The sequence below is a fragment of the Marmota monax genome, unplaced genomic scaffold (genome assembly GCF_021218885.2).
Source record: "Marmota monax isolate L192 unplaced genomic scaffold, Marmota_monax_Labrador192_F-V1.1 WCK01_AAM20220418_F8-fsc00240, whole genome shotgun sequence".
Taxonomy (NCBI): domain Eukaryota; kingdom Metazoa; phylum Chordata; class Mammalia; order Rodentia; family Sciuridae; genus Marmota; species Marmota monax.
In genome coordinates, this window is record NW_026693696.1 from 1,027,545 (window position 1) to 1,039,634 (window position 12,090).

A 12,090-nucleotide genomic window follows, 5' to 3' on the forward strand; every position below is an offset into this window, starting at 1 on the left:
GAAATACTATAAATAACCTTATACCTACAAATTTTATATCCTAAATAAAATAGTCCATTTCTTTAAAGAGCATGATCTCACAAAACTCAAACAATAAAAAAACAAACAATCCTTTAGGCCTATATTTATTAAATAAATTGAATCAATAATTAAAAACCTTACAAAGCACAATGGTGGGCCCATATAAATTCACTAGTATAATTTGCTGTAAGCCTGAGGAGAAGTATTACCAGGAATATGCTGGTAAAAAAGGAGTATTCTAAGATAAGAAAAGGAGCAAAGGCATTATGATGGACCAGAAATAGTTTTTTAAACAAAAGTTTCTAGAAGAACTAGACATGCAACAATAATAATAATAATAATAATAATAATACAGAATCTTTCTCCGTTCATAAAAATTAACCCCAAATTAACTAAATTATAAAGCACAAAACTGTGAAATACCCACAAGATAACAGAAGAGAGCACCTAGATGATTTTAGGTATGACAATGATTTCTTAGATAAAATACCAAAGGCAAAATCTATAAAGAAATCATTGATAAGCTAGACTTCATTAAAATTAAAAGTTCTGCTATATAAAATGAAACATCAAGAGAAAAAGAAGATAAGTCACAGACTTGGAGAACATATTTCCAAAATCTACATCTGATAAAGAAGTCTTATGTGAAATATGAAAGGATTCTAAACCTCAAAAATAAAAAAGTGAGCAATACAAATTGAAAAATAGATGAAGAAATGAACAGATACTTCATCAAAGAATAAATACATATGGAAAGTAAGCATATGAAAAGATATTCAACATCATATGTCATTAGAGACGTTCAAATTCAAACAACAGTGAAATGCTACTATGTGCACCTGTTAGAATGGTCAAAATAGAACACCAAATGCTGGTGAGGACATGGAGAAACAGGAACACTCATTTATTATTGGTGGGAATTAAAATGTTACAGCCTCTTTGAAAGTCAGTTTGGCAGTTTTTACAAAACTAAACATACTCTTACTATACTATTCGGCAATTTAACTTTTGGGTATTTACCTAAAGGAATTAAAATCTTATAAAGAAACTGAACACTTAAGTTCACACAAAAAGTTGCACAAAATTATTAATAGCAAATTTATTACTAATTGATACAATTTGGAAGTCATTGATGCCCTTTGGTAGATAAATAGATAAGTATAGACAAACAAACTGTGGTACATCCAAATAATGGAATACTATTCACTGCTAAAACGAAATGAGCTACCAAGCCCTGAAAATACATGGAAAACACTAAATACATATTACTGAGTATAATAAGTCAATTTGGGAAGGCTATGTGCTTCTAACTCTATGATATTCTAATAAAGGCAAAACTATGGATATGTTAAAAAGATTAGTGGTTGCCAAAGTTTAGGAAGGGGGAGAGATGAACAACAGTGGAGAGCTTTTAAGACAGTGAAACTATCCAGTATGATAATTCAATCATGGACAAATATCATTATATATTTATCAAAACCCAGAAAGTACAACATGAAGAGTGATCTCTGAGATATATATATATATATATATATATATATATATATATATATATATATATATATATATATATATTATGCTGATTGAATGATAAGGTATCAATGAAGTTCACTGATTGCAAGAAAAATACCACACTTGTGCAAAATTTCACTAGTGGGGGGATGTTGTATGTGTATGTTGTACGTGTACAAATTTTTCTGTGAGTCTAAGATGGTCAAGATTTAAAGTTTATTAACTTAGAACAGCTAAGTAGGATATTTTAAAATTTAATCATTTTTTGTCTTTTCACATTTCTCTATGAAAAATGGAATTCATAGGATTAAGCTGCTTCCTTAGACACATGGTTGATTTATACAAGACTTCACATTTTATTTCCTCTCTTTACTCCAATCTCCAATGTTCAATCTCCTTATATAGCTCTGTATACGTTAATAACCATGTTTCCATGAAAAATGTTTAGTGTTTAGTGTAAGTGTGTGGGTGCATAAGTTCACATAACAATTGCTTAGCTGCACACTCTCTTCTTCCTTACATACAAGTTATTTTCATTTGACAAAAAAAGGACTGTAATAGAAAAGTTAATCAATTCCTTAGGTTTTTCATTAGCAAACAATAGCTTATAGATTGAGAGATTTTTTTATGGTGCTGTCTTGGATTATAATATAATTAAATTAAGTTATCTTCCATTTTCTTAATTTGCCAATTAAACTAAGATTTCAATAGTGGGCTTGAATTACAATTAGACTTTTTTTCCTTTTGTTTTACTATTCTGTTTTACAATTGGATACCATATGTGAAAGAGCATATTCAATTTTGAAAAACCTGTTTGCTTACAATTCAAGCCAAATGCAATTCTCACTAATTGCTTCAAAGCACAATAAGAAGGCTTTAAAATGTTGGTCCCAATATATGTCTAATATGAAAAGTTAATATGAAATTTTAACATAAATAGTATCTGTATTTTAATGCAGGAATAATTATCTCTTGATATTGGCAAGAACCAAATGTAATTAACCCTAACATACAGTCTCAGGTTTGAAGAAAAGAATCATAAGAAAAGTTAGTATTAGAAATAGTAAATCAAAGCTAATGAAGCAACATTAGCACTTTTATGTTGTAGGTTCTAATTAGAAAGTCTGTTAATGAAATTGGGGCATTTACTTAATTGCTGTGAACAATTATTTTCAAATTAAACTAGGCAATTAAATAGCATGATTAAACTCAGAGTAGTGGATTTAGGTAGCAGTATGTTAACTCTTTTGCATGTTGTATTATGTATAGTAGTTAAAACACTGAGTATCTACTGATTAACAAATATAAATGACATGTAGCAAGCACTTTCTGGATTTGGTGATTTATGCAGAGAAGTTACTATCACTTTAAATACTTGCCTTGCACAGTAGCTTGTAACTACTGGAACCCAAAGCAAAAACCTGCCCCACTTAACTGAAATAGATTTTGTTCTTTCCCATAAATGTCATACTTCCTGAAATATACTTGTACATTTATAAGCTCATTGGCTCCTTTTTCATTTAGCACACTAACTCCTGCTCAGTCTTCAATGCCATCACAAGCAAAAGTAGTTATCTTAAAAAAAAGGTTTCAAATTGACTCAATATTATTAATGATTCGATTCTGAGTTATTTATAACTTTTGCAAAAGTCACAATTGCCCCAGTTTCTAGGTAAAACTGGGGCTCAACAATGTTTTTAAAAACGCTTTTCAACGTCACATCATTTCTAAATGGAAGGATGGGAATTTGAACCTAAGTACACTTAGGGAAACAATGCATCCTCTGTAGAATATGGCTTCTCTTATTATATCCACTAATACATTGAAATGTGGGCAATTTTAATCATGCTCATTCTCTGTGATTTTTCTGTTTCTCAAGTATCAGTCACACACTTGAAATTCACATGGTTTTCAAATCATTATTTTCCTGTTACTGTTGTATTTCTTCCATGTCTATCTTATTTTTTTTTTAATTTTATTACCCATTCTACCATTTAAACTGTGAAAATCCCTTCTTAAGTTAATGTTTTTCTTAGATTTCTACAACTTAGGCTTTATTAAATGAAACTAAATAGGCAAGTGTACAAATTTTTTTTTCCTACCTGGTGAGTACTTATTATGTTTTAGATGTGAAGTGTCCCCTAAAATGCTCACGTGTGAGACAATGCAATAAAGTTCAGAGAAGAAATGATTGGGTTACAAGAGCCTTAACTCAATCAGTGCATTAGATACTTAATGGGATAAATTGAATGGTAACCGAAAGCTGACGGGGTGTGGCTACAGGAGGTGGGACATTAGGGTCCTGGCTTTTAGGTAAATATTTTGTATATGACTGGTGGAATCTCTCTCTGCTTTCTGATCTTCATGTGAGCTACTTCCCTCCACCACACTCTTCAGCCATAATGTTCTGCCTCACCTTGAGCACTCTGACCCCAGAAATGGAGCTGGCCTTCTACAGACTAAGACCTCTGAAACTGTGAGCCATCAAATAAAATTTTCCTGCTCTACAGTTGTTCTGGTCAGGTCCTTTAGTCACAGTAATAAAAAGATGATTAAAACAGCACTCAGACAATCACACCAAACTATCAGTACTTATTGCTATCCCTTGGTTTCAGTGCTCCTCTGCATCTAATTTTGCTAGGGAGTTCCCCTTATCTCTTGCTTAGTCTGCTGCCTTCCTTTCAAACCTTTCATTTTCACATGTTCTGCCATCCTTTTAGAAACCTAAACTCTTAACACACAGATTTTCTTGTTGCTTTTGAACAGGACATGCTAGTGTTTCTCAAGCATCTTATGGCTTATGCTATTCCATAGGTAAGTGTGGCCTTCCATTCTCTTTAGTCTCACAGACTTCTAAGTTTCTATCTTAGTCTATTCAGGCTTCTATAACAAGATGGTTTATTCTTAGCAACTTATAAACAATATAAATTCATTTCTCACAGTTTGGGTGGCTGGGAAGTTAAGAACAAGGCACTAGATGATTCAGTACCTGATTAGATCCTGTTCCTCATAGATGATGTCTTTTCTGTATCCTTAAATGGCTGAAATGGAGAGGCTATTCAAGCCTCATTCATAAAAGCCTTAATCCCAGGCATGAGGTTGAAGCCTTATGATGTGATTTCTTTAAAAAGGGGCACTACTCAGAGTACTGTTATACTAGGTATTAACTTCCAAGCTATGAATTTGAGAGCAACATCAATATTCAGACTATGGCTATATCTTCCTCTACTTAATATTTTTGTTTGAAATTTGATAGCCAGAATAGGGTGTGCATATGTGTGACACAGAAGATTTTTAAAGATTTCAATAAGTTCTGTTCAAGTTTATCTAGTTATATATTATATACCATATTTTAAAGAAAGATCTATAAAACAACACAAGACTTGTACTTTATTTATTCATTGACATTTTTCATCTTTTACTTATTGAAAAATAAATATTCAAAACCTGTGGTCAAATTTCTGAATGTTGAAGCAACAAAAATGAAAACGTGGTTCTGGATATCTTTGTTTCTCTTGGGAATTTTGACTACTTCTAAATTAAATTTAAATAAAGTTGAGCATCATGCCATCAATTTACTTTCTGAAAGAAGGTAATAAAATTTTATAATTTTATTTTGCTTAAAGTCATATGTTGAATGTTCCTTTAGAGTGTATCAAATTGATGAGGATTAGACACTTTTATAATATTGATATACTTTAAAAGAAATGTGTGGAATTTTGAGATTTGGAAAAATTTATAGGAAAGAAACAGTGATCATTGTAGCTATCATCTAGTGTATTCTGTTTGTATATACTCATCAGTTTGCCACTTTCATTGGTATAGATCAGTGGTCAGGACCACAGTTGTGAAACAGCAGAATGTTCTGGCCTCTTTCTTGTTTTTGTAAACAGTGCCTTTCGAACACAGCGTTACTCATTTGCATATGTATTATCTAGGGTTATTTTTGACTATAGTGACCAAGATGAATAGTTTCTGTAGAACTGGATGGCTGCAAATATCCATTATTTTCTATGTGGCCCTTTGCTTGTATATACTGGAAGAGTAAAAGATCATAAGTTTTGATTAATGACAAAAAAAATTATTTTGGTAAGATGTCAAAGTTATTCACTTATTTTTATTTTTATTTTTGAGGTGTAATGGGGATTGAACTCAGGAGCATTTGGCCACTTAGCCACAAACCCAACCCTATTTTGTATCTTTTATTTAAAGCCAGGATTTCCCTGAATTGCCTAGTACCGCACTTTTGCTGAGGCAGGCTTGAATTCCCTATCCTCTCATCTCAGCCTCCAGAGCTACTGGGATTACAGAAGTGGGCCATCATACCCAGCTCATTCATTTATTTTTAAAGATTGACTTATGTGTCAAATTTCTATAATTCTATAAGGAAATACTGGGGAGCAACCATTCTTTTTTAATTTTCAAATCTTTTTTCTTTCCTAACTTATTTTTTTCTAGCTGTGAGTTTATTTCAGTGAATTATTTTCAACATATGTCCTACTGGGATATTTATCAAAAATTTTAACTCTCAGCTCCAAATGTACCCAATATTTCCCCCTAAAATGGGTTTAGGCTCTTTAAATATTGGAATTTTGTTGGCTGGCATGATTTTAAACTTTATCAATAGAGGGAACCAGAGGAACTGTGAAGGAAAGATGGGCATTAGGTTTTAGGGTGCTTCTCAGCAGATTCCCACAGTACATGTTTTCTCTGCAATTCTGTTCTTTCAGTAAATGCCTGTTTCAGAGCCTGGTCCATACAGTGCAGAGCAGCCAACAGATTAGCTTGACCAAACTTCAAGCAGTTTTCCTAAGATATGTCACTTGTTTGTGGGTGGCTGGCCTCCAAACTAAAGAACCAATTTCCATCAGGTTACTGGGACAACTCCTACTTGTCTGTCCTTCAGTGAGCCAAGGCCATGCCCTTTCCACTGAGCTCAGGATATTAATCTGGGGGATTATGCATAAGAGGATCTTCCAAGGATGCTTAGCCTAGGTGTGATGTTACAATGATCACCCCTCTCATCTCTTATTTAGGGTTCTCTTATCTTCCTAACAAATCCCTTCTGAATATCAATCACCTGGTATATTTAATACTTACAAACACTAAAATTTCCCTCTTCAAAACATGTTGTTTCCCTCTTCTGTTATGTCACTAAATAATGCACTTACAAACACCAAAAACTTGTTCATGAGTTTAAAATTACGCTTATAATCTAACCTCCTGAAAATTGGAATTGCCGTCCTATTTACTGTATTGCTAATCATCCAAGAAAGAAGCTGAACTTAATTATGTTGCTCCTCTTAATTAAGCCACAAGAACAAATGAGACACAGATGTGAACATGTGCACAGGTGTGCACCAGCACACACACCCCCCCCCACACACACACACACTGACACAAACTCATGACCCAATCTTCAACTTTTTTCAATTTTAGAATTTCTTTAAATTTCAAAATAATTCTTGATTCCAATACATGTCACAGAAACTTAATATTGCCTTTTTTTTTCCAGCAGGGTGGTGTGGATCAAACTGTTTTGGCAAAACCTAACACAATTGTCTGCCTGTGTTACTACAACTTGGTAATAAGAAATTCATACACTGATAAGATTGGCAAGAAAATGAATTCTTGGTCATGCAAATTTAACAAGGTCCCTAACTATGTGATTCTAATCTCATACCTATCCCCAAGAATTTAGAATATTTTGTTCACACTTTTAAAACCTCCAACATTGTTATTTCCATCATCTTTTACCAAATATAAACATGACTGGACAGCATATCAATTAAGATTAATGTGTCACTATTATCTCAAAAATCATCAGCTCTGTATAGTTTGTTCTCCTATATCTCAATCTTATTTTTGTATTATCAATATTAGAAATGAAGTATCTTTTTATAATATCTTCATACAATGTGATTTCTTAGTTCTATAATAAAATGTATGGCCCTTTCAATGTCTTTCTTTGTAACTACCACTTCTCAACAGAATTTCTGTATTCTTGTCTGTATTTTTATAAAATAAACCATCATATCACAACTAAAATCACAATCTTCTTTATCTCTTTCATTCTCATTAATAATCCCTTCTAAAAAATATTGAAAACATCTAATTTCCATCAGCTAAGGAGTTCATGATTCATTTCTCACATATTTGGGCAAAATACTGTAAATATTTTATACTAAGTTGTTTGAATCTATTTAATTCTCTCATCACCACACCAGTATAAAAGTTCAATTTCCATCTTAATTTTGCCCAAACTTTTACAATAGTTTCTATTCAATCTTATCTCCCAAAGAGGTTTTTTAAATCTTCATTTAGATTGTCTTAACAAAAGTATTAATATGATCATGTCAGTTTCAGGTTAATAGCCTTAAATTATTTCATTAGGGTTATAGGAAAAAAAGAGTGGACTCCTCCTACATTTCCATTGGAAGCTTTAAACTATATGTCTCTCCCATCTCTCTTGGTCTTTATTAGAGTATTTTTGGTGGGTATGGGGTTACTGGGACCTGAACTCAGGTCACTTGGCCTCTGAGCCCCTTTCCCAGCCCTATTTTGTATTTTATTTAGAGACAGTGTCTCACTGAGTTAGCATCCAGATGTTGTTGAGGCTGCCTTTGAACTCTCTATCCCCCTGTCTCAGCCTTTGGAGCTGCTGGGATTATAGGTGTGCACCTGGCTATTAAAGTATTTTAATGCTTTGTATTCAAATCTTCACATCCCAGTGTTTCTGAATCCATGAGTTTTCTTTCATCTTTGAGTTACTGAAAGGGTTTTTCATTTGGGTAAATATTTTTAGGGTGATAATTAAATTTGTTTAAATTTCTTTTGAATAATTAATAAATGTTGTACAAACTTCCACTTTAAAATATGATGATATGAAATCTGTATTTATTGAGTGAGTTTACAGAAGCATTTATTGACTTCAGATAAATTTGCTAATGACTCAACCAATTATTCCTCTGACATTTATTTTGTCTGTCTTGACCATACTGTTTTCTTTGCTAATTTTAAAAATGTTTTTAATTTGTTTCCCGATTGAACTTTTGGTTGAAGATAGAAAGTAGAAGCAGTGATTATGTTGAATTACAAACTAATAGTAACTCTACAAACAGGGAAATTTACTTTGGTTGCATCTGTATGTTTCATTCATACTGAAACTATGGGCATCACATTAAAATGTTTTAACTTTTAATACAAGTTTCAATGCTAACAAAAAAAAAAGAAAGAAAACACACATTATTAGTTTTAAAATTGATTTTTTATATTTATTGGGCATAAAATATGTGCAACCATGAAATATTAATGTGATATTTTGCTTTTATGTAGCAATGTATCGTCCTCTCTACCATCTCATTAGTTAGAAGCAAAATACAAACATTAAGATAGAAAATTCATTTTTGTTAGCCTCAATATTCAAGAAACCCCATCAACAGTATGAAAGTATCTTATCTATATTAGATAAGTAAAATACATTTAATCTACGATTTGGTAAATGTGCAGTTGATTAATTCGCATGCAATATAATATTCATTAATTTCTTGTTTTTACATTTTTCTTAGTTAATTATATAAAGTCAAAAGTATGCTTTGCCTTTGTTCCAGGGCTCAAATTCCTAAAATTGCCTATCTAAAAGATCTACAATGGATAGTTTCAGATTGCTGTAAAATATTTTTTAAAACATTCAAAATATAAGCTTGATATAAAAATTTACTCATAATTTATAATGTATCACCTAAAATGACAAGAATTCTTAAATTCCTAGAAAGATTAATATATTTATACTGTACTATTAAAAAAGTCCTCCAACCAAAATAAGAAATACTGTGTTACTCCAAAGAACCATGTTTTCTCATGCCTTAGGGCTCTCAATGATTATATTCCTTCTGCTTTGAAAATTCTCCTCTATCCTGTTTTCAGACTTTACCAACATGTTTCCTACTTATTTAGTCAAAGAGCAAATATCATACCCTTAAAGCTTTCCTTGGTTCACTCATTTTTTAGGTCACTATGTATTTGCCCTTAAGCACCTTAAACTCAATTTTAAAATACACAGGGATCTATTTGTAACCCATATGATTTTCTAGAAGAATGTAGGCACCAAGAGTTCACAGAACTTACCCTTATGTTGCCTTCCCACTTGCTATCATTTTCTACTTGCATGATTATATAAATACCTTCCTATTTTTTTTTTCCTTTTCCAGTTTGTCCCTCACATATTCTTTCTCTGGTGGCCATTAAAGTCACCTACCAAAAATGCTAATCATTCAGTCAATGTATTCAACTCACATAGAGTGCAATATCTCATTCTGTTTATTTGTAAATCACTGGGCATGTAATCATAGGACAGATTTTAATTCATACTAGCAAGAATTCAGATCCTATGGACCAGAGTATAGCCTGTGTTGTATTCTGACAACCCAGGAAAAATAAAGAATAAAATGTCTTCTCCGAATGATGCTAAATGCCTCTATTTTCTTACCTGTTTTTTTTGTAATTTTCTAAAATTTTTTTGTAAGTTTTTAAAAATTCTGTGTTCATTCGTGTTTCATGTTTCTTTATATAATTTTTTTCTTTTTTTAGAATACATATTTTATTTCCAGATCAAGAGAAAATGTAAGCAAAGTGTATCAGCAGTTTCAATTTCATTTGCACATTAGAAAATTTCCACATATAGAAAGATCAGGGAGAATACATTATGCAGATAATGTATTTTTATAAAATTATTGTGTATGCCTGCAATATGAAATGGCATTACCTGTTTAACTTGCATAGTTTTTTCTTATTACATGAGATTAGAATGAAGTTTACTTTCCAGGATGAATGTGTGATATGCTGAGTTTTTTTTTTTTTTTTTTTTTGGGGGTGGGGGGGGGGGGGAGAGGATTCTTTTGCACCTACAACATTATGTAAACATCATTTGTTTCATGTATTTATCCCCAATAAAATAACTGACCATTGATTCAAGAACTGGGTTTTATTCATTTATAAATGAAGCAAATCTTCTAACAGTTGTTATTTGAAGGTGTTTGGCTATCTCAATTATATATGATAAGGGTTTCTAATATTAATCAACCATTGAATTACCATGTGTACAACTCAGTGATGAAAGCCTTATTTGATCTAGAACCTTTTATAAGTATTTGCAATCCTCCTTGTAGTACTCTTTTAGGTGTTAATTATAATACCTCAGGTCAGGCATCTTGAGATTAGGGCTGCTGATGTACTATAGAATACTTGCCTAGCATGCCTGAGGCCCTGAGTTCTATCATTAGAACCACAAAAAAGTAAAAACATAAAATAAAATAAAAATTCTTCAGATTAAATTACTCAGATTTGGGTGTTTACACCTTGTAAATTTTTACTTAACTCTGTGCCTTTTATGTGCTCATTTTGCAAATAAAGATAAAAGTAAAATATACCTTGTAGGGATATGATGCAGTTTAAATATGGATACACACACACACACACACACATACACAAATACATACAAATCAGTCTTGGCCTAATAAATAGTAAATATTAGCAACTTTTGTGATTACAAAATGTTCATCATGTGAAAAGTCATATTCTCTTGAATAAAGTTAGTGCATTTCTACTAGAAAGAAAGACAGTGATGCTTGTTCATATGTTTTGTCTTTCTGAAGAAAACATGGTTGCCTTTCTTTGTACTACTTGCCTTTATTCTAGTCTTTCTTTCAAGGATTTTGTATCAAAAATTCCCTTGCTTGCAAGATAGAGGTAGTGTCCACCCATGGGCAAAGAGCAGGTCTAAATACTGTCAAGTGTGGAAAATGTAGTGTCTTCCTCTACATCAGGCAGATTCATTCTCCATTATGCAAAAAGTGGAAGTTCTGGCTTGGCACAGTAGTTCACACTTTAATTCCAGCTTCTTGGCAGACATATGAAAAGTTTGATACCAGTCTGGACAACTTAGAAAGCCCCTGCCTCAAAATACAATGAACATGGCTGGGATTGTAGCTCAGTAGTATAACATTTGCCTAGAGATAGACTTGGGTTCAAATGCCAATGATGCAAAAAATAAATGGATTTCTTCTTCCTGTGCTCTCTCACCTATAATGTAACTCCTACCTTTGGAGCCTGAGGAATAGGCATAAGAGATAATTTTCTGACTACTGCTATTTTTTGAATGTAGTAAATAATTCATTGTCTCCAACCAAGAAGTTCATGCCTTCTGCCATCATGCATGAAACTGTAACAGTCCAATATGCTAACTTTCAAGTAGATAAAGTCTCATATCTTTCAAAGTTTGGGGGAATTTTGACAAAATGAACAATAAAGGTATATATTATAAAAAAGAAAAAAATGAGAGTCTTGGGACTAATTAGTAGAACATGAGGAAAGAAAACAGCAAGTTAGTAAATATTAAATACATGATATATAGTAAATGAGTCCAACAAATTGTATAGTCTACTACTGTACACGAATGGCATTTCCCCCTTGCCTGTTAATGAGGAATAACTTTGGAGGCCATTCCAATAATTTGAAATAATTTTTATGCACCATAGCAAAGGAGTGGGTTCAGACAGA